We start from the raw sequence: 21,946 nt of genomic DNA on the forward strand, positions 1-21,946 counted from the left end.
AAAAACATTGGAATACCTTTGAATGTTGTGGTTTCGTTATTGTAGTATAAAAGCATGTGCATAGGACAGTCCATTTATTGAGTATTCCTATTTCTTTCAAATACATCTGTCTGGAGCAGCAGGGCTGAAGCTGCAGTTTGATGAGAGGTAATCTCTGTTTCTTCATTGTGAATCACCACATATACTTCTCTTTCTCACTCCCTCTCCCCATCCTTGGTATCATCAGACATTTTGGGACAAGTTTATGTTTTGATGTAGAAGCCGGAGTCTCAAAACATCAAGTTGTTCACATTTTTTCTAGAGCGCTAGAGTCAGGACTACTGAATCTAGTTCTCTGGTACTTGTTCTGTGACCTCGGGCAAATCAGTAATCTCCCTGCTTTAAAATACCTGCTGTACATTGGTGTTTTGGGAAAAAGAATCATAAACTGTTTAAAGTGTTTCTGATCCTCAGGAAATATACAGCAGAATCACACAGCATTAGTAAATTCATCTTGTTTTATAAGATGAATGTTTGTAAAAATATCTTGTGTTTTTAAATCTTAGATACTCCGGCAGTATGTAAATGTGAGAACCTAAAATGAGAGAGTTTCTTCATCAACATAAACTTCTTATATTCAAATCATTACAAAAATGAAAATTTCTACAAGTTTTCAGGTTTACGGAATCTTTAAAGTACAGTTTTACTGCTACTTTTAATCTCAACGTCTGTGCAGAGATCAAGAGTGCTATGATATTGCTATGTGTTTCTTTATAAGTCCTCTTCCCTCCTTAAGCTTAGGTTGGTTGTGCCCTCCCACAGAACTAGCTATCTCATGCAGCCTAACTGTTTACATCAGCGTCCATCTGTTTGGGCCATGCTGACCTTTGTTGTTTGCATGACTGGTGTTCTGCTATGTTTGTCTTTGGCAGTGTCCTTATCCCACTTTTTGAAGCTAGCCAATACCATGTCCTATTACACATTTGATTTCTCTTCTAACTTGTCCTTAAATAATTTCACATACATCTATCATCTTCTAAGAAACTTGTCTCATGCATCCAAACCTCAACTGTTTCTTCTACTGCTTCTACTCTTGAATGTTGCTTTTTTTTTTCAGAATAACTTTGTTTGCATGATTGATAAATGGGCACTTAGTTCCAAACATGAGGGTTTTATTGATCCATTATTTCATCAGTTTCCAACAACACTCATGGCTAAGCATATCCTTGATAAAATCACCCACACAGATCAAATGCTTTTGTGACAAAAGCTCCTTCTTTGTTCTGCAGTTTGAGATGTGCTGTATTTCAATACTTTATACATTGCAGTCATTTTGTTTCCTCGGTATTCTTGGTACAAGTCAACTGTGAGAGTTTTCCAAGGTAGCAAATAACAGCCACATTAATTCAAATGTATCTTGGATGTAAAAGCTAGAGGTGGAAAGGTAGAAAAGGTAGAGCATGGAAGAAAACAAAGCAAAGAGTACCACGCCTGTCACCGGTATTAATAATAATGTGTGTAGTTTCTCTGAAGAAGCAAAATCAAATTGACAACTGAGCTTTTAATGTGGTCCATGGTATGGTTCAAACTTCTTACTAGCTATGTAAGAACATCCATAGAAAGCAAGCTGTTTAAACTAGAAAGTGCACTCTGAACTGAAGACTGAAACCTGTAGGAAGAAAAATACATATTTACTATTAAAACCTTAAAACCCTATAATGGACATCAGGAGACCTCATCACAGCAAGTGTTAGGCTATGGTCCCATGTCTGAAGTGTTAAGCAGCAGGATCAGCCTAAGCAATTATTTAATTTCACAATTTAAAAAAAACCAAAACAGTCTTCTTAATAAAAAGCAGGAATAAAATTGCTAAACAGTTCAGTTTCTTAAGTCATGTCCTCAGTCAATCTTGATTTTAGCCAGTTTTAAGGAGTATGTAAAAGTCAGGAATATAAGAAATTGTTATGGAGTGAGTATTTTGTCCCACTAATAGTTACATGAGTACATGTTTTTTTAAATGAAGTCTAGGTTAACAAATAAGAAGATGCTCTGATTTGGTTTCTCTCAGAACAGGAAGAACCTGTATTATTTGCTGTTGGCACTTGGCATACAACACCCAACTATATTCTGAGAACAACATATCATCTAATAATTAAATGAAAAATCACGTTGTTTATTGTAGGTCCAATGTAACATATATTAATGTCAGGAAGAGCAATTTACAAATGTTGTGAAAGGTGGCAGAAGAATGAGATTAATTTATGTAAGTTGACGTAAGCTGTAAGATGCACACTGTACCATGTATCTTAGTTAAGTTTGAAGGTAATTTGTATAGTGCTGGTCTCCATTCTGTAGGCTTGCACTTGCTTAATTTTTAAGTCTGTATAAATTCAGTAAGATTATTCACTTGTTTAATGTTAAGTACTATGGCATATGAAAACTTAAGAACTAGTGGAGCAAGAAGGACAGTTCCAGGCATTGATGTGGTCTCTTTTGTGAAATCTGTGTTATCTCTTAGGTGTATCTCTTAGTTGTAGAATTTGGCATGGTTTGCAGGGAAATTAATGAACTGCTCTATTAATGCAATCATCAGTGTTAAGTGGTAAAGTTTTGTCATTCTGCTGAAGTGCTATACCAGAGTATTAGTTTGTTGCTTGATTTTTAACAGAAGCAAGTTATACATCTGAAGTTGAAATACATTTAATTATGTATCAGTTCATATATGTATGTATATGAATAATGATACAGACTATTCCCAATGACAGCTTCATCAGCTAATATTAACCAAATGGAATCATTATATGTTTAGTCAACTTGAAACTCCAGTGCGGGTGAAGTAGTGTGGGTATGGTATCAGCCACTCAAAATCCATAAGCCTCTACCTCCATGAAATGTATGCTGATTATAACACAGGTTTGATCTTCAGAGTGGGGCCTACAGGGTGAAATTGAGATGGACATAATCTGTCTTTGATCTGCAGAACAGAGAAAGAAGACATGCTTCCATTTCTTTGTACCTCCTGTTTTCTCTTCTTGTTCTTGCCCTTTTCTTACCCATCTGCATGTTCCTCAGATGACCGAGATGTTACAGGACCTTAAGATGTGTGAAGGTCATCTTTCTGAGCAGAAAGTATAATCTGGGAATAGAATGGGGAGAATAAGTTAAGGGGTGTATAGAAAAAAATGGTTAGAGAGCTCAGGGTGTACAGAGCATTGGGTTTAAAATTCATTGATGTTTGCAGACTTTCTGTGTCATTACTGCCTTACTTCCCCACTGTATGGGGATAGGAGTACTTGTCCTAATCTTTATTGACACCATAACCCACAGGGGCTTAATTGCTACATGCAAGTCTACTTTCTGCATTTCCTTGATTTCTGACCATATTTTTTGCTCTGTACACCTATTTTTTTAATGTAACTGTGATCTATCATCTATAAAAACAACTCTTACCTTTACTGAATACCTCACGCCTTTCCAAGATGCGACAGATCATTTTTCATAAGCACAGTTCATAAATTTAAAAGTTCAGGTGAAAATGTGAAAGAACATAGGAATTACCATTATGAGACCAGACTCAGAAATTATCTGGTCTCCTTTTTGTACATAGATAGTATCAGATACTCTAAGAGATGGTATGGACTCTACATATCTGCTTTCACAGTGGATCAAACTCTAATTTCAAACATTTACACACCAACTTAGTTCTAAAGTACAGTGTTTGACATCCATTCTAATTTTTGTTGTCATTAAGTATAATAATTACTCATACTCTGCTGGCCCAGAAAACACACCTAGTATTTCAGATGAGAGCAAACCACTGATTTGTAGTAAGAATTCAATTTTATTTTAGTTACTGTGTTCATTTGCTTTTCCTTTTGGTTGGTTTCTGGTTTTGACTGTTTTACAGAAAGATAGCTATATTGCTGCTTAGAATGCTGATACTCCTTTTGTGAGTCAACATGATTGGACAGTCTGTGTGAAATAAATACAGAATTAGATTTTTCCTCCAAAATGCAGTACTCTGCATTTCTTAACAGTCAGTGACAGTTAACATTTTGTGCTTCACGTCCCTACCTCATTTGGACTAGGTACGCAGGTAGAAAAATAGTGAGTGAAACAAAATGTTCCTGTTCAGCTTGCTCATTTTTTTCCTGAAGTGAATCACAGCTCAGTTTGATCTTGACACCTTTTGGTGATCTGAAAACCATGGTATTCACTCCTCAATGTTTATTTCTAGCTTATCTCAAATACTGTATTGTTTTATTAGCTACATAAAATAGAAGACCAGAAGTCATCGATGTTAACTTCCTATCATACTTGAAATAATGCTTGGTTAAAAACCTGTTCCCTTTTTCATCAAAAAGTAAGAAAACTGAAGGTCATTTTTAAGGAACATTTTACTGAAAAGGCATTCATGAACATTATAATAGATCTTTGCAAAGTCAAGGTGTCGAGTTTGATATCTGAATTCAGTAATTTAAACAAAGGCATTTAAAATAGGTTTACAGCTAATTCCTGTTTCCTAGGCAGAGCTGTAATTCTTTTATTGAGATCACCCCACAATTCCCTTATAAGTAGTGCTTTTCAGCTGTTTATATATTTGCTGATTTATGATGATGCAAACTGAAAGTTGGCAGAACTATCTGCCTCAGCCTGGATATTAATTTATTTAATAAAAGATGTCATGCCAGTGTGGTCCAATTATTTCCAAGAATGAAGCAATGAAGAAACAAATTACTTTCAATATATGAAGAAAATGTAACAAGGTCATTCTGTTTTATCGCCATGCCTTGCAATGCAAACTTAAATTTGGCAGAGACTAGCATATAGGAGAGAGACATAACTTTTGAAAAGTTGTGTCATCATCACTGTTCATGCTACGGTTCCTTCTTATTCCAGGTGATGAAACTTCAATTGTTATAACCGCTCAAAAAGGAATTGTATACCTCTCATATTTGGTCAGGTTGTTTGGCCATTAGGTTTAAACCTGTAATAACTTCATCAGACCCATATTTCTGTTTTCCAGGAGCTATGGCCACAAATACTTATTACGATGATGTGTTCAAAGTATAATTTAACATTGGTAGTGTAGGAAGGATGCTAATAGAACAAGGATTTTAATACATTCTGTGTGCAGATCTATATGCTTAGTTAATCATCATGAAAGACCAGTAGTGAGAGTCCAATTTTTAGAGTCTGCAGAACCCTTCTCCCTGTTGACATATTCCTGGAAACTACTGTCTCCTACTTCCTCTCACTAAAAGGACTTTTAAACTGTTTAGTATTTAGTACTTTTTACACATTAAACTTCTATCCTTGGCAAGGACAGTATTTCTTAATCATTGTTTTGAGTCAATATATTCAGATCTTTTTTTTTTTTTTTGAGAATTAAAGTAGAATTTCTCCTCTGTATGAAATATTTTGCATTTATTAACACTCCGACTCAATTACAATTTTGCTACACACTCACCAGCTGAGGAAAGATAGAAGGTAGAGGAGCAGTGTGGTAACTTGAAGTGGGTTTCTAAAATTGAAGTCCTATCTACACCCATTGTTTCACAAGTTGGTAATTATCATAGCAGCCCTTCTGATTAACCATATCAGAGACATTAAACATTCTAGGAGCCTAATGATCTGCTCTTAAAGTAATAATAACAGGTCCTATACGATAATCCATGTAACATTGAATAAGGTTTTCACTTGTTCCTTCACAGTGCCAAATTACTGACTTTTGCAAAATAGATTTGTATGCCTTCTGTAACAATTCTTGCCTTGGGGCTGCAACCTTCCTCCATACAGACTAAGCAGTCAGCTGTTGATCAAGTACTATGCAAGCTCAAAGGCTTTTCCTGTAATGACTGCCTTATACCAAAATGCAGCTAAATATGGGGACTACGCATAGGTTATAGTTCTTGGCTTTAAGAATGATCTCACTGATCTGAAAGCAGGGGGATAAAACCAGATAAGGGATGAAAGGGGTGCATTAGGATGAGGCAAGATTGAGACTGGAAGAGAAAGAAATGGCTTGACAAGAAATCAGTGAAGAAGGGCCGCAGAAACTGGAGTGGCTTAGCAAGACGGTATTTAGGAAAGGAGGCTGAGCCACCTTGGGTCAGAGAGCCAGTGGAAGGAGGACCTAGAGACCTATTGAGCAAGGAGATTAGACAGGCTGAACAATGATTCTGGTATTGGGATGGAATTAAATGATTAGGCAAGAAAAGCAGACTTGGATGTGTGTTGCAAAACAGGAGGGTGACACTTGGAGCTACTGAGCAAAACAGAAAGGAGGGATTTAGAGCTAATTGACTGGAGAAGAAAAAGGTTGAAAGAAGGCAATCTAATGAGAAGGTGTGAGGTGGAACTGGCTGGACCAGGAGCCTGCGGTACCTGAGCTAGCAATTTATGGTGGAAGAGATGGGGGAAATGTGGTAGGAGAACCATTCGAGAGGGAGTTCAAGTGCGGTTCTTGCATGAACTGGAGTAGGATTGTATAGATAAGCAGGCAGTTGCCTACAGGCCTGCTCTGTCATATGTTACAAAAATGTTGAGACACAGCATGTGAGGCAGGTGATGATGAGAAGAAAAATGACAGTTCTATTGCTAAGGCAAATAAATGCTGATAAAATGATCTGAACTACCACTTTAACTCTGCCATAGAATCACTGTAGGATGCTACTTCAGGGTAGGTTATCTAACACATTCAAAGTTGGCTTATAATTGCATTTTTCCCCATTTTCAGAGTATTTATCATGAAATATATCAGAGAAGTATTTGCAGAAGTTTTCTGTGGTACTAAGTGGTTGTAATTAGGTGGAGCTTTCTTTAAACATAGTATTTTTTAAAATACTTAACATTTAATGAATTTTTAAATTTTGCATCGTATTTTGATGGTGTTCATTAAAGTCTAGTGCTAGATACTGATTACAAATGAATTTAATACTACAAATGAATACTAAATAACTGTCTACTCACTGAATGTGGCAGCAATACTGTGGTAAAAACATATGAAGCCGTATAATTAAAGATTGCATCCTGATATAGCCTTAATTCAAGTTTCTTGGGCAGTTTTAGACCACTTTTGTGGCAGACTTACTTGTGACTGTTCCAGAAGACCAGAACCAGAATTCAGCTGCTTTACTTAGCAACATTTTCTCCAAAAAGGTGTTCTACTAGTGCATGCACTGGATAGAATCCAGTTGGCTTCTTCCTCTAAGTATTTTAATTTACTCAGAGTTTTGAAAGGAAATGCACTGATAGCAGAGTAGGAAGCAACAAGGAAAGGTGTGAGTTGTGAATGGCTGATACTTTTCTAGTGATAATAGAGAGCACAGTGGAACTGTACAGAAGGTGCAGAAGTGGTGGATCTTTAAATCTGAGGACACCAAGAGAGACTCTAGATCTCTGTGTTGATTTAAAGATCATAGAATCATGAAAACAGGGCTGGAGGGTATGTACCTTCAGGATCATCCGGATAGTCTTCAGCAAAGGTGGTACAAAATGAGAACGAAAAAGGCCAGGGAAACGAGGTGGTTAATGTAGTAAACCTCTTAGTTGCATGGAACAAGCAGGAAGAAATACATTCCCTAATACATTGTAGAAGAGGTAACAAAACATGTAATTTAATGAGTAAAATTCAGAAACATGAAACAAGTAGGCTTTTGTTAAATAAGCATAGGATCAATAACAGCAAAGGAGGCAGCAGAAAGTAGACCCTCGAAGAATGTGAAGAAACTAGTAAAGTTTTAAAGAAATACGAAGCTTCTCTCCATGAATATACATTGAAAGACACTGTTGGTGTTCTACTTCCTTTTTTTTTTTAAGAAAGGATGTTACTACTACATGTTATTACTATTGCTACTACTTACTAGTATTACATATTGCTACTAATATCTGCTACTAATAATCTTTGCTACTAACTTTTTAATATTACATCTTGCTACTACTAATAGTGTGTGATACTACTGATAAACCATACATTTAAAGCCAGATCAGTAGGAGAAGTTAGTTAGCTTGCTAGTACTCAAGACAGTGCTTGCAGTTAAACATCTTTTAACTTGTTCAGCATGCAAAGATACTGCTTATGGGGCTTTCTGCTATAGCTCATGTCCACTGGAAATTAAAATTTGAAACTGAATTCATCAGGGAATATAATGTACATAACTGCCCAAATGTGATACCCTTCGGGACAGTTGCCCTTATGCTACATAGGCCAGTGTTTTACATGTTTTAGAAAAAAATGGGGAAGTTTCTGTAGGTATGTAAATATACATGTGTGCATGTGTGTATATAAATACACAGATACATATGCACACTTTTTCCTTTTTTTGTACAGAAAGTAAATTAATCTCTCTTTCATAGGAAAAATAAAGAATGAAGTTTTATCCCATTCTAGCAAAGGGGAAAAAAACTCATATTACTTTTCAGCCTTAAGGCATGAAGTTGTATGTCTCTAACCAACGTGGGAAAATTCTCTGTTCATTACTGCACAGAGCTACACCCTAAGCCACAGCTGAAAGCTCATCCTCTCTGCCTGCCAGCTAAGGCACAGCTTATAAGGTAGGGCAGGATTCTTTGCTCCAGCTCAGCAAGACCGAACCCACACAGTCCATCTTAATGCAGAATATATAAATAGAAGACACACAGTTTAACTATTAAGTAAATAATCGTCCAAATTACATCATTCCAAGTCAAATGTCAACTGCCAATTGCCCTGTTATCTGAAATGAGAGTGAGTTTGAACCACAAGTAAAGACATGTTTCCACGTTATTATCACAGCTTAGTTAATGCGCTGAATGTTCACATGCTAGTTTATCTCACACTAACCTGAGGGGAATAGCATAAACAGGCAGCAGAAGCAACCATACTAAGTATGGACCAAACCTTTAATAGTTGTGTATGGTAACTAAGCAAAAAGAAATGCAAACTTAATCCTGTTTCTTTTTCTAAACTTAGTTGTGCCATACATTTGACCTTCAGAAACACCTGTGCCCTAATCTTTAAGCTTACTATATTTCTTTTTGTAATCTGAAATTGTAAATCATACGGCTGGACTTACATGACTACCAGGGTAAATGAGAAGCAAAGCGGTTATGTTGTCCAGATTGTATTGTTGAAATACCTTTCAGTCCGAGAAGGCCTGCAGTCCTGCAGAAGAGGAGAATGAGTAAAATTGCTAAAAACAGGCAAGAGATCAAGACATGCAGGTACTGAGTAGTAGTAATTGAAATCTCGGAAGAAAAGGTTAAAAAAAGCAAGAAAAGTCTAGGGAAGGAGGAAAGAAAAGGGGCGAGGTTCTTAAAAATGCTATTTAAACTTATAATGGTCATTCCTTAGAAGTTCTAAAGGTGGATTATAGGGCCTCCCATTCACTGTAGCAAGTCTTAGACTCCAAGTTTATTCAGTTCAGTTGTGGTCACATAAGCAGTACCTCACTGGTTCAATAAATATAACTCATCTTCCAAACTTTTGGATAGTGATCCAAACTAACGTTAAGGTTCTTCTCCAAAAATTCTAGATTCATCATCTTCCTTTTGAATGCAAAAATGCAATCCCACAGTGAACATAATGCTAACATTTTGAGGATGTTTTCACTTGTGCTCTTGGAATTTGCTGTTTTCAGAATTCTGTCACTGAACTAAAATAAAATAGTAACAAATTGCAAGAGAACTAATAGAAAAGTGGAGCAAATGTGAGAATAAGGATGAAAGTGCTCAAAGGTTTGCTTTAAAGCTACATAGTCTCTTCCAACAGCAAGAAATACTTTGACTAACACCCAGCCAAAACACAATAGCTCCAGTTTTCCTCCCAGATACTAATTAATAAAGACAGCATTCTGAAAAATTGCTCAAAATGACTGTATATGTGGTAGTGAATTCTTGGGTTGGGACACCAGACTAGCTCTTTACATATTCAGTTTGGTTGTGGGGTTTGTTTGTTTACTTTTGCAAGGCAATGTTAATGTAAACAAGAACCTAGTAGTAGCACAAAGCTCTCAATCAACCTATGCCATAAAACCAGAAATTTCACTATGCTTGTGACCATTGACTGTGTAGCCATTCCAGTATAGGTATCTTATTTAACTACTTTCTTACCTTTTGAAGGTAGCATTCAGCTTCTTCCTACCTGGCTCTAATAAATTAATATATCCAACCAGTCTTTAGTTGATAGGATCATCTGGGATATATCTGATCCACCACAGGTAAAGCTGGGCTGACAGCTTATGGAAGACTTAACAACATTTCCTGAAGAACAGTTTGTTGAAGATTAACACTGGAGAGAGTGGTGCTATGCATAATATCATGCTCTATGGGTCTGGGTTTCTCCCCAGAAGTTTTCTAGTCAATTAGGGGCTAGAACACAAATAGTGTAAAGTTAATAAATTCAGATTCTAGGGCCATATTTGCAAAAAGGCATAATTAATTAATCTTCAGAATAACAGTATAAGAATAATATAGACCTGGATCAAGTCTAGTTCTTGTTATTGGAGACACTGCATCCCATCGTTTCTTTTGTTTAGATTCACCATTGAAGATTTTGTTCCCATGTTCCAGTTGGAAATCTGTTCTAGAAACATACTCCTGTACTTTAGGATCTTTCTCCTAAATTCTAATCTTAATTTATAAATTGACAGTTTATACAGGTTTGTTCATCATCATCGCCCTTTTACTTTAGCAGATCTCCCTCCTCCATGTTTACCTGGTTAACATATTTATATGCAACAATCATATCTAATCTCACTCAGCCTTTGTTTTTCTTCCTTTGGTCACCTCAGGAGTCATTTCTGCACATGTGCCAGTGATGTGTGTCTTTTCTGCACACTGATTTACTTGAATAGTCCATTTTAAAATCTTACCAGTGTTACTCCTATTTCTGCAGGAAATACCTCAGGTGATAGGTATATCCTGATGTTTTTACAACTGTATCGCACTTGTCATCGTCCTGTATAAACTAGATCAACCTGTTTTGCTATTTCCAAATGCTGTGTCCTCCTTATAGCACATTCTTTGTTATTATTCTTCAGAAGTATGATGTTATAGTTTGTATTGTAGAATTTCATTCTACTTCATGCCTCCATTTCTTGGGACCAACCAGTTTCTTTCTGCATAATATTAATGATACTTTCTAATTTTTTTGTCAACAGAGCATTGGTAACATTTATGCCAGATCACTAATGACTATATTAAAAACTAATAGCTTTCTTCTAGGTGGATTCACCATTCAAAAATCATTCAGTACCATACCACTTTTAGCCAGTTCCTTGCCTGTATTATAATCCTTATAACAATTATCAACGTCGCCAGCTTCATTAATAAATTTCTGAGTGGCATCATATAATGTGTTTTATTAACATTCACTTGAATAAAGCGTGTCACGTTGTCTTTGCCTAGAATAATCAAGTTATTTTTTGGAAAAAAAAAAAAAAGAAAAAAGAAAAAATTGCTAAGTCCAATACAATCTTGTCTACTTTTACATTCACTGCTTCATTATTTGCTTTAAATTATTGCAAGACAACTCAGGTAAAATGCAGGGACCTTTCAGATGCAAATCACTTCCATCCTCTCCCTCCTTTATACAATCAGATATTGTATTGCATGTTCTCCAATCATATACCACCCTGACTTTCTATATTTATTTGAAGTATTTCCCACAGAACTGATCCCAGTGTCTTCTTATACTAGTTTGTTTCAGAATTTTGGGATAGAAGATTTTCAGCCCATCCAATCTGAGTTTTTTTTTTCTTCAAACATCTATCTCCCAATTCAGTATTTTATTTGTACCGTATTAGCCATGGCTCGCAGAGTATATTTAAATCAATTTTAGGATAGCAGGGAAAACTTCCCTTCAAACCACTTTCCCAGGATAAGGTAAAACTTTTCGAGAAGAGCCAATATGATACTTAGCCACAGAAAGGAACACGAAGCTAAAGCTCTAAGCTGTCCTCTGCTCCCCGCTGTTGCAGCCTTCAGCTCACCGTGGAAAAGTCACAGCCAGTTAACAGCAGCTGGAAGAGCAGTTGAGAGTTGTGCAATTATCAAGTGTGCCACAAGATGGTGCCATAAGGTTAGATTTGTAGCTCACTCAGCTGCCTCTGACATTAACATTATAAAAAAGAAAATGCTAAAAGAAATAATCCACACAAATATATGCTTATGGCAGGAGGTATCTGTATTTGCTGTAATCTTGACAGATAATTTAAATCCTGCAGTTCAGTTTGTTATTTTCTTGATCCGTATTCATCTCCATTCCCAAGTCTCCTGTATGTATTAGAGGTGACTGTGAACTAACTATAGTCAAAGTGAGCATCTGTACAGTAGGGGCTTATTGCTGGTGAAATAGCATAGTCCTCTTTGCCTTCATAACTTTAATTTTGTGGAATATCTGTAAAACACATTGTGCAGAAATAGTATTAACAGTGCAACTATGGAGCTAACACTCTACAGATCTCTTAATTGTTCATTTAATTTACCAAAGGTGTATTTAATGAGCATATTCCTTCTGCTGTCATAGTAGCTAAACCAGTCTAAGTCACTGTTGGTCTACTTTGGGTAATGTTTCAGTAGATAGTGGAGCAACGAAGAACTGTATTTATTTGTACAAGACACCTGAGAAACAGGTATTCCATTCCTTTCCTGTGGTATGTTAAGGTTCTTTACATAAAGAAAAAAAAGTTCCTAAGAATGCCTATATAACTGAAATAGTTGATGTGAGTATTCAAAGAGTAATCTGTAAAATAAAATTAAAGTGACTAATGTTGTCAGATGCTTTTTGTTGTTTGCCACAGAACTTAATCTTTTGAGCTTAAGAAAAGGATACCATTGTTTTCATTCTAGTAGGGGCCCTGTACATGTTTAAGACCCCTCTGTGTCTCAGGTTTACTTTGACATTAATCACAAGCAGCTACAGGACTGGAAGCTATAGCTTCCAATATCTCCAAATACAACCCAAAATACATATTTTATATATATATACACACACAAGAGTATACAACATATGATAACTATATGCAGTTTTCAAAAGCAATATTTGTTTCTTTATCCATGGGAATTCAAAGCTCTGGTTTATATATGCTTTCAGTCTAGATTAGATTATCACTTAGGGGTATATAAGGATAGCATTGGTCAAACAGATGCCTTTCCTTATTCAGAATTTTTTTTTTTTCATTCCCCTCTGTACTTGTCTCCCACTTATGTAATTTTGTTGTCAGAAGTCTTACATTAAATCATTATTCCACTCAATAAAATTTATAAATCAGTAAACTTGGGTAAAAATAGAATTGTTAATATTGTCACTCTGTTGCTTATCATCCTGGTCGCAGTCTTGTATATTTTTACTTCTTTTAGAGTCATGTTTACCGTGATTTTCAAGCCTTAGAGGCCTTCTGGTCTTACCATATTTTCATTTCTGCAGTGGACATATGAATAAAGAGTCATCACCGGTCTATGTTTAAACTTATTCTGGCTGTCTATGCAATATTGTGATAAGATGCTGTCTAGTGGAACACGCTGATGCCTCACCAAACTGTCAAATTGTTTTCTAGGAAGCAACTGTTTTCAGTGCTATTCCAGAGTCTTTATCTGTAACAACATGAACATTTCACTTCACTCGGAACAGAATCAGGTAGCACAAGTGAGGTTTCAAAGCTTGTTAGAAAGTACTTTCATAAATGATGGTAGAAATAGAACAAGTACATAACAATGACAAATTACTTTGAGTCTATATGGTTAAATATTTTTATTTTTTTCTAGTCTAATTGTCTAGCTACTTGTTTGGATAAAGGTATAAACTTGCTGGTTTACTACTGATTTAGAATTTGAATCTTGGGACTCCTCTTAACATTCTGTGTGAATGGTATCCGTAACTACAGAAGTGGGGAATTATGATGTAGAGTACTGGTTGATAACATTCTGTGACGAGAATTATTGTCCGAACAGCTTTGCAAAATTTCCCTGTTTCACCACCAGTGAAAGCAAACCAGCAGCATTCCCTTCTCCATACAGACCTTTCATTGTAAAGGAAGCAATTAAAAATTTCACTCATAACCACAACTTATTGCAATAAACAGTTCTTCATCTTTGATATATCTGTTCTAAGTCTTTTGGGGAGGAATTATGTTTGAGTCTATAAGTGTCATCAAACTTTTATAGGCACAGTTACACCCAGGAAACTCATAAATCTTCATATGCAAATAGATGTGTGAAACAGCTCATGACCGCAGGACTGGGTGCATCACCCACTTCCAGCAGAAAGAAATCATGGTGCCTCACTCCATAGGTGTTATATTAACTGACAGGAATTTGGGCAGTGGCCTCCAGGTGAAGACAATTAAGCTATCCTACCAGGTCTGGAATGTGTTGGGAACAATTCAGTGACTAGTTATAAAGGAAGGAAGGAAGGAAGGAAAGAATGTGTCCTGCTTTTCCTTGTTAAGGCTTGCTACCACCCTAGGGAGAAGGGAACTGTTTATTTTCCTCCTGGAGAAAAAAAGAAAAAAAAAGGTTTTATGTTGCATCTGAACAAATTAACCCTTCTTACTGTATCTGCTATATTCAACAGCATTCCTTTTCAGAGCTGCCTTTTTTTTTTTAATTGTATGGATACAAAGCAGGAAAAATACGATCTAACATAACATCTGCATGCAAGCCCTGTCCACACTGGAGGCTACAGGGAATCAGTGCTTACTATTGGAATTAAAGAAAAAAAAAAGAAATCTGGTTCTGTTATGCATGCCCAGTGCATAGGCAGTGATACAAGTCCAGAGTGGTAGCAGATTCTGCCATATTTGGTAACACTGCTACACACTGAAAATTGAAAACAGAACTTCACAAAAAGGAAAAAAACTTATCAATGGAATTTTAACTACAGCCCTGTACACTCTGGCACCATGGAAGACCACACAGAACACACACAAGTGTGCTGTAATGCATTTTGAAAGTGTCTTCACATGGTCATTTTGATGTTCAAGATGATATGCTGCTGCTATTTCCTTCTTCTTTCTAATTTGTTTCACTCTGCACCAAGGCATTGATGGAGGACCCACTCCTGCAGCTTGTTCCAATAGAACCTGTCTTCACAGAACAGGTTTTGTGGCAAGAGCCAGATTCAGAAACCCAGTCTGAATCTCAGTACAGTAGCTGTGATTCTTAGATGGCAAAACTAAAAACCAAAAAAAAAGAAAAAACCCCACACTCAAAAAACCCCAAACAACCCACACACACACACACGAACCCTTAAAACAAACAAAAAACCCCGTGGAGCAATTCTTCACAGTGTCTGTTTGTAAAGCTGGGAACTCCCTGCTAACTCTCTCCTTACTTAAGACATCAAGTACCAGAGATTATAAAAACCCTTGTACTATTGAGATTAATCTATAGCTGAGTAAATTTCCTACATTTGATGCCTTTGCTTTGAGTCTTTTAGGTCCCACATTGGATTCTGGCAGGTTATGTGAAGGACCTGAGCTTTAACGATGGTGTCTTGCATTATTACTCACTACACTGTGATAAACTGTTATTTTTAAAAAATCATATTATACGGCACCTTTAGATAGGCAAGTAAAAAGAAAAATATGGACATTATTAGTCTCCTTTTGAGGTATTAACTGTATATATGTATATTCTGAGCACACTGATACACACACCCTGCAGACAAGATAGCTGTTGCTTACACAGTACATGTACTCATGTGACCATAAAAAGCAGTACGTATTTCTCCCTTTTATTTCCTTTCCAACTTATACTCAAGTCAGAAAATTTTTGTTTCTCTGTCTGATTTTGACTAGTGTTGATTTTCTACATATCTCCTACCTTTGAAGTCCCTTAATATTATCTTTGAGGATTTTCTTTTAGATTTCCAGTTTCCAGCCCTTGCAACAGCATTCTCTGACAAACCTTTTGATGTTTTTGTAGGTCACTGACATACAGCTTTTACCTGCCAGCAGACTTCAAAGCCTGTAAGGTTTGGCAGCCAAGCCTGTCTCAGAGATTTTTCTATTGGTTGGAAGAAGTTACTGAAATTAGATGGGAAATGCTCCATCAGCACTGGAGTCACATTCCTACGCTACAGAAGATTGCCAGTGTTGCTTTCTTGATTATATGCTGCTTCATGGCTAAGTCTTGCATTGGAGGCTGTCTGTCTGAAGAGGATGGTCTCCAAAGCCACTCCACAAAACAGTATCAGGGTGGCAAGGAGGGAACAGCACGCAGGCCGCAGACCTGGGCTGGTAAAGACCTCTGGTCCTGGGAGAAAGGAATTTGCATCTCTCTAGGTTTGTACCTGCTTGGTTCCCAGAGCAGATACCAGCAGTGTCTGCTAAAGCAAAAGGACTATCTGCAGTCATCTTGACTTAGACATGTGATCTAAGTCTCCTCACAGATGCATCCCATCATAAGCAGGGACCACGACCTTTCTGAATCATGGGGCAAGCTGGAGAACTCACAGGGAACCTCCACGTGTTCCTACCAAGACAAGTTAATTTGCAGGAGAAAGCTGAGGAGGGTCTCCAGTCAGAGTGCATTCTGCCATAACTCAGGTGACATCAGTGCTCTTCCCATTCACTACATTTGCAAACCTGTCAACTTTGATTTCTCATTCATGCTGTTACCAAACACGGTTCCGTACTGCTAAGGTGCCAATGAACCAGTAATAACTTGGACATAAACAAGTAGGGCTTGGGTTATTTATTTTTATTTAATACTGCAGTTTTCTATTTATATATAATTTGGCTATCTCATTAGGGCTACAGGTTTTTAAAATATTTGCTGAAACTAAACTTCTTGTAATAGCTATCAGGAAGTACAAGCCATTTATGGCTTTTATCAGAATAAATTTGTTAAAATATTGTGGGTTTCATTGTAGTGAATGGTAGTCTATTTTTATGCCGTATGCATAACCAAAAATAACAGAGCTTTACACACTTCCTTTGTTGAGCTTTAACTGTAAGTATCATGTTGAATTATTTTACCTAGGTGAGATGACAGAAATAGATCAGATCTCTTAGCTTATCACTTAACCCTTCTGTGATGAGTATCATATTTCAAAATGTATACTGCTCTTTTAGATGCAGCACTTTTTTTTCTCAGATTTATATATGTATAAAATAATAATGGTCCTGATTTTATACATATTATTCAGTACGGAGTTTCTCAAAGAGCAGAAAACCTGGCTTCCATTGCACAAGAAAATGTTAAATAATAATAAATGTCATTTAAACCAAGGCCAGAGCCTGTTCTCGCATCTGTTATTCGAATCTTATATTACCATAGCATCTGCTGTCTTGCAGCTAATCAGATTCATCATTACTAAAGCAAAAACGGGAAACAAAACAAAACAAACCACCATTGGCATTGGATTAGCAACTTTGGGGCCAAATCCAGTGAGAGACTGATGGGCTCTAACACTTGTCCCACCCCGCGGCCTACAGGAAATCCTTTTTAGCCACCTACACTCCCTGTGTTGTAAAGAGGAAGATTTAGGAGCCTCATTACAGTACAGCTTGGCAACCTGTGCCCTGAGCAAAGAGCCATTAAGGTGAGCAGGAAATCCCCTTCAGGAATTTAGGTGCTGCACCTAGGCTGGCGGAAGATTCACAGCTGAGCTTTGCTCAGGAATTGTCCCTTGGGACCAGGCATCTACAAACATTTCATGAGAAACTGAACAGAGTTCACTATTTTTACTGAAGTTTTTGTACAGTAGTTCAGGGATTAGTGCACTTAAAGCTATTTAAGAGGTGTTTAGTAACTTTCCCACCCTTAAAGGGCCCATACCTGTATCTTTTCTACTTGCATTTATTTATACCAGAACTGTTCACATGGACAAGTCTCACAACTGCATGGCATGTTTCTTTCCTCTGTAATTATATCACTTGAGTGAAGATCCAATACTTTGAACGAAAGGAAATACTGATGGGTGGAAGAGCTCAGAGTAGCAAGTCCTCTCCCAGAAGCTTTGTCTGAAGCTCATATTGATGATCAAGAGGCATTCATAATTATCATTGACAGAAGCGAGGACATTTTTTTTAGATGAGAAATACCACCAACAAATTATGTACGCTGTTACTCAGGACTAGGAGTAGAGCTCACCTTTGTCGCTGATCTAGTTACATGCTACAGAATCCTCGTGACAATATTGCCTCAGGAGACTGATCTGAATTCACAAACACCGAAAGAGATGGGCAATAGCATTGTACTTTCAAAACCTATGAACACATTGTGATCACTTTAGCGACTTCATTAAACAATATTATACCCTCTAGCATATACACTCACCAATGTTCGATAAAGTAGGATGTCATTTTAAAGATCTAAATTAATGCAGGTGGTTAAGACTACTGTATCACAAAACAGACTGTAATGCTTAATTGGTAAGAAGATGTTAGAAAGAACTTGATTGAGATATTCAGGTTATAAAGTTGAGGATGAAAAACCACTGAATGAGTTCCTCATACAAAAAATACTTCCTCAGGTAACGTGACCAGCATATGAAATTCAGCAAAACTTCAGGCCAACCGTACATTATAGCTGGCTTATGTTTTCCTAGTCTTGGTAATATTATAGTCAGATGTTGCCTCTGCAGTTAGAAAGCAGAATGATCAGATCTACTTTAGCATAGAGCTTCATTATCTATGAGCTATAGTAAGGGTAAAGCATACCTTGCTCTGTAATGATGAGAATAACCTGTATTTTCCAGTCCCTTTGGGTCCTGAAGTACTGAATACTGGCCATTAGTCATGCACAGGAGAAGGCAGTTCATGACCTTGCCCTCTGCTGTATCTGAGCAGTCCCCTAGCCACGGTTCAGATATACTGGTATAAAAGCACACATAATCACTACACTTCAAATTCACAGTGATTAGCTCAATTGTCCTTACTAGCTGATATTGGTCATCTTTATTCTTTAACTACACCCACTAAACAAGGTTCACTTACACAGTTATGAGGATACCTATATTGAGAATAATATATCCTAGTATGAGTGCAGTATAAGGCAGGGGTTTTGCCTATATAATTGCAAGCAGCTAGGAATAGTTTTGGTTTAACTTTTTTTCCTCCTCCTGAAGTGCGAAAAAACCCAGAAAACATATGTCATTGTATCTGAAACAGATATATTGGCATAAAAACTGAATATGAAACAGTTTCTTCCTGCACAAACTGTATAACAGCCGAGGTATCAACGGTGCTGATCTTTAGCTAAGTCTCTCTCATTTGTCTAGGCTCCAACATAAAAATATGATCCCTGGCAACAAAACTGCATATGGAAGCCAAATAGAGTCTGTGAGACTAGCACAGAAAGCCCTAAGCCACAATGAGAAAAACTATTCCAGCTTCACCTAATGCACATTGTGAGGTTGCAGCTCTCTACCCCATCACAAACCATCACGCTTAGGTTTGCCAGCATTGAGGCAAACTGTACTCACTCTTTTGGCAAAATGATCCTAATGAACTGCAAGACCTTTAGCCATAGGGGTTCTTTTAACCTGGATCATTTTGTCAGGACTGGATGTGGAAGATCACGCCACAACATCAGAGGCGGGAGAAGGAAGGAAGAAGTAAAAACATAGATCTGGAAGTAGAAACCACTTAATCATGTGTAGTGCATTTGCTACTTAAGGACCTTATGTTTTCTTTGGCAAAGGAATATTTTTAACTTACACTCCACTTTTCTCTAACCATAGTTATGAAACTATGGAGGATTAGGAGGTTTATTTGCTACACTTGAACTGACTTACCGTTGTGTTAGTAATTATGCAAAAGGAGAGGGAAGGAAAAGTTTCTAGCCACATTTTTTTTCATCTGATTTATCAAACACTTAAGCTACTAAAAACTGTCAAGAACATATAAAGAAATTCTTGCTTTACAGCTGAGAGCAGCAACAGTCCGCACCTTCAGAAGGATTTTGGCATACTCCAGAGCAGCAAGAAACCCAGCAACAGCAGGAGACCTGCCCCAGCACCCCACAGGCCTGGCATCCCGAGGACTTTCAGAAACTGGGTAGCACTGCCTCTGTATCTTATAATCTACTTCCAAACCTTAATTCAAAACACAAAGCCAACAGAAGCTACATCACAACCCCCTTCTCCTGCCAGGCAAATCCAGCCCTGGCAGCTTTGCTTACCACCTCTCAGCTGGCAGGCAGTAACCCTGCTACCCAGAGCACATCAAGCCAACAGCCTGGCCGACAGCCTTCAGCAAGTTACCACCTACAAGCAGTTCCTAGCCAAACCTCCTGTTCCCTGTAGAAACAGTCTGTTTCTCTGCTAACCCTTAATTGGTGGGCTTTCTCTCCCTTAAATCCAGCTGGTACCGGTACAGCAGGTGGGGCTAACTGAGCCAGGGTGGTTAGCTTCAGGCCTCCTGGCTCCCAAAGCAGCAGGTTGCTGTGCCATAATTACTGTTGGTTAATAGTGTGTTTGGCAAGCTGCGAAGGTTCTGCAAGTTGCTTCCTTCATGCAGTCTTTCCCCTCATTCCTCACCACCCACTGTCCTCCTTGGCAATTGCTAGTTAAGGTGGAAGTTTTTTAAGAAACTGCTTGTTAAAAGTTAGGAAATGGGGTGCTGCCCGTGCCAGTGGTGATCTTTTTCCTTGGAGGATTAGCAAATGGAGTTGTTCTGTGTCCAGTTGCATTTCTCACATCACCCTTCCAGCCTTGCATCATTTTTGAGAAATAGTTAATGATGGTATGTAGCTCATCCTGAGCAGGACAGGATGTTATATAAAAAAAAGAAAGACCAGGGAAAGAGTTTTAAATCAGATCAGTTGATATAATTGAAAAGAAAAAGCCAACAAGTTTTGGGGCATCAGGTTTGAGAATAACTGCTATGCCTTAGGCTAAATATCAGCTAGATCAGCTGAGAGAAAAAACAGGTAATAATTGTGAAATAAAGGAGTGATTAGTGGGGAAAAGGACTATTAGCAGGGGGAGAGGTGATTAAGTGATTATCTTCTATAGAAAAGAGAGAGCCCTCGTTCATCAAGTTAAAAAGCATGGAGGGATTATCTTGGGGGTGAATTGTAATGAGTCATTAAACAAAAGATACAGTTTTTAATACCTGCTAAAGGTTTGGATTTCATTTTCCTTGCTCATCTTTTGAAGTGTTTTGTGGTCTGCCTTGAAGATCAGGACTGAGAAGAGAGAGATGGCTGATCCCTGGTTGAGAAGCCTGTCTGCAGGAGATGGGGTGCTTCTGTTCTCTATCAGTTGGCTCTGCAGGTTCATTCCAGTGCATAGTGGCTGCTGCAGTTTCACCCACGTAGCTCCCCTAAGGGCATTTGGTGCAGTGGCTGAAATGTTCTAGGAAGTGTGTATGCATCTGGGTATCTTGATGGGTTCTCAGGTAGATGGGTGGCACTTACTACAGCCAAAATGGAGATCTCATGAGAGAAAAAATAAATTCTTTTATAAACCAGCATTAGATGCAATGGGGCTGGGGAAACAATTTTCTGAGTTTTCTCAGACTTTATACAAATGATTTTCAGGTTTGAGTTCTAGCTGTTCTTCATTGACTGTTCATTAAAACTTAAAATGTAGCTGTGGGCAAGGTTTTGTTTTACCAAAAATTTCACATTATTTCCTTTAAAATGAGCTCAGTCTTGAACTGTTTTCTGATATACAAATTATGTTGGCCTTTTGCAGGAGCCTGTATATAAGATTCTTGGAAATAAATGGTTTATGGAAATACTTCTTGAGAGCAGAATTCTGCTCGTTGGAATGTAAGTAGAAGGTGGAAACTTCTACCAAGTTATCTAAGTAATTTGTTTAAAATTATTTATTGTGATGCTTAGTGTGTGGCTAGAACTGAGTTCCCTCCTCAGCTGTTGCTTCTCTTGCTGACTTGGCAGTTAACAATAGTAACAAATACCCAGTTCTGTATTGAACCCTTATTGCTCACAGTCAGCTATAGACTCATAATTTATGTCTTCCAACTTGTCTAGAATATTTGGCACTTCTGCAGATACATGGAATAGAGACAGT

The 21,946-nt window shown here is 37.5% G+C and overlaps 1 protein-coding gene across 1 annotated transcript in view; it reads left to right on the forward strand.

Annotated features, from left to right (window-relative positions):
- The window catches only part of ARHGAP29 (Rho GTPase activating protein 29), a 79,708-nt gene that overhangs the window by 1,137 nt on the left and 56,625 nt on the right, over positions 1–21,946 (forward strand). The window lies entirely within an intron of this gene.

This window comes from Grus americana, chromosome 8, assembly GCF_028858705.1.
Source record: "Grus americana isolate bGruAme1 chromosome 8, bGruAme1.mat, whole genome shotgun sequence".
Lineage (NCBI taxonomy): Eukaryota > Metazoa > Chordata > Aves > Gruiformes > Gruidae > Grus > Grus americana.